Raw genomic sequence first — 6,048 nt, 5'->3', positions numbered from 1 at the left:
ATTGGGAACGTCAGGGCGAATCAGGTGTATCCCCCACTATGAGCCGAGCACGGAGCGAACAAGCAGGTACGGACGAGGATGTGCTGGGCGACGACGACCCTATTAATCAATAACGGAACCGTCCTTGGTTACCGGGTTCGACGGGCTCTCGCTCTACGGAGTCGTCGGGGGAAGTGGAGTTTGTGACGGCTAGCGAGGACGCTCAATCCCCCATCATGATACCACGGCCCATCAGTGACGAGCTGACGATCTTTTTGTTGAATCCCTTGTCGGGGGAGGAGTCGAAAGCGATCTCTAAACGCTTTCCTATGGTCTTTGAGGACCCGGATTTTGGTCTTAAACCACCAAAGCTCGACGGCTATATGCAACGGCAAGCCAAAGACATGGGAGTGCTAAAAGCGGTCAACACTACGGAGGATGTCCTGATCACGGCTCAGTTGAAGATCATGGACGTTGCTCCCCCGTTAGTAGACCTGTACGCTCGTTTCTCCGCTCCTGGCGGGGGAGAAGCTGAGGAACTTATTAAAGTCTCCGTGGAAGCGGCTTTACGGCAGTGGGGGCGAGCTTTCCTGCACGTAACGAAGTTGAGGGGACAGGCTGTTATCAGCAGGGTCGAATACAAGTCTGAGTTTATTTTATCGGACCCGGAAGTTTTTGCGCCAGGAAAGGAGGCTCGAGAGCTCCTTTTTACGGACAGATTCCTTTCGGCGATGCTGAAGGAAGCAAAGCAGGACGCTACCTTGGCTCAACGCGATGGTTTGGTGACCACCGCTAAACAGTCCTCGATCCAGCGTCCTAGGCAGCACACTAAACGAGTGGCGGTGAAGCGCCCAACTTTTGTTCCGTTTAGAACGCATCGGCCGGCACTCGGAGCGGCAAGGGGCCGGGGACTTGGGCGCTTGGCCCAGTGCGGACGTGGTCGAGAGCGCAAAACACGTTTACACAACGACAAAGGTATTTAAGTTTCTCTTTTATTAGACTCCAACATTATGGGGTAGGTGGCCGTTTGCAATTCTTCGCAAAGAATTGGAAACGGGTTACGGATGATCCTTGGGTTTTGGGAACGGTTTCCGAGGGACTTAAAATAGATTTTATCTCGAATCCTACTTGGCGTAGTCTCCCCTTACCCGTGGCTATATCAAAGGAAATGAGGCAGGTTTGCGACGACGAAGTAGCTAGTTTGATCAGCAAGCGGGCGATAGTAGAAATTATAGATGGTTCAGAGGGCTGGGTTTATTCCTTTTTTGCGGTGCCAATGAAATCCAAAGGTAAATTCAGACCCATAATAAATTTAAAGCCCTTGAACAAGCACATCCAGTACGAACACTTTAAAATGGAGAATTTGGAAACGGTGCGTTTTCTCCTTCGTCAAGGTGACTGGATGGTCAAGCTTGATTTGGAAGACGCATACCTGACGGTGCCCGTACATCCGGCTTTCCGGAAGTACTTGCGTTTCTTATGGAAGGATTGCATTTTTGAGTTTTTGTGTCTTGCGTTTGGGCTGGCACCATCGCCCAGGGTCTTAAACAAGTTGCTGAAAGTAGTCATGGCGGTATTGCGAAAGGAGGGCATTAGATTGGTAGTTTATCTGGATGACATTCTCGTCATGAACGCATTCAGAAAAAACCTCGGTACTGACATTAAAAAGATTGTTGCTCTAGTTCAGAGCTTAGGTTTTTTAGTGAACTGGACGAAATCGGTGCTCAAGCCCAGTCAGATTTTGGAGTACTTGGGGTTGATGGTTAACTCCAAACGAATGTCCTTTGCACTAACGGCCGACAAAGTCGCGTCAGTGAGGACGATGTGCAGTGGAGCCTTGTCAGACAACAGCATTTCCCTCAGAAAGGTGGCGTCCATTCTTGGGAATTTCACTTGGGCGATTCTGTCGATCCCATTCGCTCAATCCCATTATCGGAGCATGCAACGGTTTTATATTGAGCAAGCAAAACGGCCCAATTTTGATCTGCGCTCGACTTGCGCTCTTACACGAGAAGCGAAGAGTGACCTAGAGTGGTGGGTAAGGAATTTGAGCGCGGCTAAGGATAAATTGTTCTTCCCTAAAATACCAGATCTAGAAGTTTGTTCGGACGCGTCGTTATCAGGCTGGGGGGCGTGTTTTAATGGCGTAAGAACTCGGGGACCCTGGACTTTAGCAGACACGCGTAAACACATTAACGAGTTAGAACTTATTGGGGCCTTTTACTTGATCCAGTCATACGCCGCACATTCTAAAAATGTGGCAATTCGCATCTACCAGGACAATACGACGGCTTTTGCGTATATAAACAAGTGTGGGGGGACTAGGTCCGTTGCACTCACGGTAGCCGCCAAAGCTCTAACGGATTGGTGCGAACAACGCGGGGTGGCCGTCAAAGCCGTGCATCTTGCGGGTGAACTAAATGTGGTCGCAGACGAGGAATCACGGGCGCAGGCGGACGCCAGCGATTGGAAAATTGAACCGTTAGTTTTTGCGCAGATTAACCGCAATTGGCCGTCGCAGGTCGATCTTTTTTCCTCTCAGTGGAATGCGCAATTACCATATTTTGTCACGTGGAAACCACAGCCGGGCGCTATGGCAACGAACGCTTTCGCGCTCAATTGGGGCGGGTTTTCGGGTTATGTTTCCCCCCTTTCTGCTAAATGTTTGCGTGCCTCCAAAAAATCAGGCGTGAACGAGCCACCGTTGTTTTTGTTTGCCCAGTCTGGATTGGCCAACCCTGGTTTCTACTTTTAAAGGAGTTATCGTGCGACGTACCGTGGCTCCTGCATCCGTGCCCATCATTGCTAACCTCAGCGCTAGAGGAACCGCATCTGCTGTTGAGGTCCGGCACGCTCCCCTTGGCCGTCTGGAATCTCTCCGGCGTGGCTTCAAAGAGCGAGGCTTTTCGACACGACTGGTCTCACTACTCTTGGCAGGACGCCGTCCGAATACCAATGCTGCCTACGAGTCAGCGTGGCGCAGTTGGTTGGCTTGGTGCATGGGAAGGGGTAAAGATCCCATGTCAAATGATCTAATAGGCACACTGGAGTTTTTGGTCGACTTGCACGCCTCGGGCAGGTCATACAATACCATAAACGTTCACCGCTCCATGTTATCTAGAACACTCGGCAGTGTGGAGGGGTTTCCGCTGGGGTGTCACCCGCTTGTGGTGGATTTGCTGAGAAGTTGTTACAACCTTAACCCGCCTAAACCCAAATATTCCGCAACTTGGGATCCGGACCTAATTATGCCGTTCGTTAAATCCCTAGGTGAAAATCATCTCTTACCGTTGTCAGTGTTAGCCGGCAAAACAGTCACCCTTATTTCTCTCGCTTCGCTAATGAGGGTCTCGGAGATCGCCGCAATATATTTGAACACGGTTGTTTTTTTCTAATTCGGCCATTTTCTTTTCCTTACGTTCCTTAAGAAAGTCCCAACGTGGCGGGCCACTTCAATCGTTCGCTTTGAACGCCTGTCCTGACGCGAATCTATGTCCGTCCCATGCTTTAAAAAGCTTCGTTGAGCGGACTCGGCTGTTTCGATACCAGGCAAATAAAAATAACGGTTTTATCAGCCTTATTGTGCCACACAAACAGGTAACGGCAAACACCGTCACTAGGTGGGTAAAATCTTTTTTGAAATCCGCTGGGATCGACACTTCAATTTTCGGCACCCACTCAACTAGGGCCGCGGCGGCCTCACAAGCACTACGTAATGGGAACACTATCGATTCGATTTTAAGAGCAGGTCACTGGGCTAGACAGTCCACATTCAATCGTTTCTACAGACGAGGTGCGGGACCATCGGCTAGCGCAGACTTTTGATGAAACAACAAAATTTTAATTAAAAGCTTTAAAGTTACCCTTAGGGTCTAGCGAAATGGCTTTCGCTATACAATTGCGAATTATCAGAGGGATCGCGAAGCGATCCCTAAAGATAATTTGAATTGTATTAGGAAAAAATGAAGCGATGACCCTAAGGGTTCGATTTCCCGCCCGCCCTGCCCTACTCGTTCATTTATTTCCTATTCGTTAATTTTTTTTTCTGGTGTTTTCGCACCATCCTCCGAAATTAGGATCTAACCGACCAGATCAAGTAAATCTTACGTTGGAGGTAACAGAACGGAAGTGTCGGATCAGCTTGAATAATCTACTGCACATTTAGCCGCCCGCCCATATTGCCTTTTGAAGCAAGAATTGTTTGTTTTTGTGTTGTCCACCTCTGTCTGTTTCGTCCAGTTTCCCTTTGTGTTCCCTGACAGAGTTTTTTCTCTCATCTAGAAAATTCAGGTGTGTTTTTCTCTGTCAGAGTTTGTTGTCGGAAGTTTACCTATTCTCCTCCCCGTTACTTTGCTGGTTTAGTTTGACTTTGTGGTTTTCTGTTATTTTCCCCCTCTTCCTTTTCTCCTAATGTCAAAATTCCGCGTCTACGACTTAAATCTATTATGTCTGAATGGTGTAAGCGGTCCAGGCCTACAGGAGAAGGAGTGAGAAAGGAGAAGAAAGAGGGAGAGAGAGAAAGAAAGGAAGAAAAATCTACACTCTTTCGTTTGTTTTCTCGTTCCTTTGTCTTTAAACATTAGCTAATAAATCGTGTCTACACCCTTAGGGTCGTCGCTTCTTTTTTCCTAATACAATTCAAATTATCTTCCGGGATGGCTTCGCGATCCCTCTGATAATTCGCAATTAACCATCCTCTGTATGCTGTGTAAAAGCACAGGTACAGAGGATGACTGCAACCAATGTAGGGTTTCCCATTCGTGGATCCATAACGCCTGTTTTCGTAGGGATATCTTGGAAGAATTTGGCATTCCTAGCTTTTGTTGTCCTACATGCTTGAACACTATTGCCAAGTAAACAAAAACTTTTAAGTTTCAATCATTTTCCTTAATTTTTTCTTATTTGTTTAACTTTGAAGAAACAGGGACATGGAAGATAAGATGGTGAGAAAATAATGGTTTTTTTGGTAGACGTGGCAAGTGTGGCTAATGAGGATTGGAATGATCAATTGGAGACTGAAGATGTTCAGTTAGGACTAGATGAAGCAATGCCTTCAGCCGAATCCGACTTACATAACACTGAAGAGGAATACTCGAAATGCCTGAAGAGAATCACGGTAATTTAATTACATTCAAGATTAAAAAATTTATTACTCTTACGGAAGTTTTATCCAATAATTACTTATTATATACTTCAGAATCAAGAAGATAAAGCAATTGAACTCGTGAGCAATCTGGTAATCTACATCAGGAAAAGTGTCATTGACACTGAAAGGCTTCAGCGATCCATCGGTTTCCGGTAAAAAATGCCATGCACTGGAACTGTATGTTTTACATGCTCTGCATGTTTTTGAAGGCAATTGATAAGGATCCGTCACTCCTCAGTCATCTCAATGCTGTTTAAAAGTTTGGAGCACCTACACCTCTTCAGCTCGCGATGCTGAGAGAAATCGTGGCCATTTCAAAACCCTTTGAGTGCGCATCAGACGATTTCCAGGCGGACTTTGAGACGATTGGTAACGTCATTTCAGCCTATTTTGGACTTAAAACGGCTCTTACGCTCACGGCAAAAGACAGAAATAGCATGCTTATCCCGAATCCTGCTAGCAGACTAGCACCAACCGTTCGCCATTGCAAGGAATTATGCAAAGCCCTGCTAACATCTATTGATCGTCGTTTTTCGTTTTTTCTTCGTGATGCAAACTACGTGCTTGGTTCGTAATTTTACACAATAACAGATTGAAATTTTAATGCTAATTTTCTCCAATAAATTCAGGTACCATTCTCGATCCACGCATTTAGAAAGGATGGATTAGAGTTTCCGGATTGTCAGAATTTGAACAGCGTCCGACTTCAAATTGACTCTTGCTACCGGATTTTCCGTGAGTACACCCTTTAAGCAAGTGCAAGAAACTTTTTTCTCATCGCATTTTCGTTATAGGTGACGTTGAAGCAACGTCAACAGCAACTGGAGAAAATGTCACTAACTCTACCACTACCGAGATGACTGAACAAAATTTCATCAGGAAGCGGAGGGACAGTGGGTCGTTGTACTTGGCTGTTCTAGAGC

The 6,048-nt window shown here is 46.5% G+C and overlaps 1 pseudogene; it reads left to right on the top strand.

Annotated features, from left to right (window-relative positions):
* Positions 1-215: 215 nt before the first annotated feature.
* Positions 216-3,015, top strand: LOC123477471 (annotated as a pseudogene).
* The last annotated feature ends 3,033 nt before the right edge of the window (positions 3,016-6,048 follow it).

The sequence above is a fragment of the Daphnia magna genome, unplaced genomic scaffold, assembly GCF_020631705.1.
Source record: "Daphnia magna isolate NIES unplaced genomic scaffold, ASM2063170v1.1 Dm_contigs066, whole genome shotgun sequence".
In the NCBI taxonomy this organism is placed as follows: Eukaryota; Metazoa; Arthropoda; class Branchiopoda; order Diplostraca; family Daphniidae; genus Daphnia; species Daphnia magna.
The sequence above is the reverse complement of the archived record's forward strand: the minus strand, read 5'-3'. Positions and strand labels throughout refer to the sequence as shown.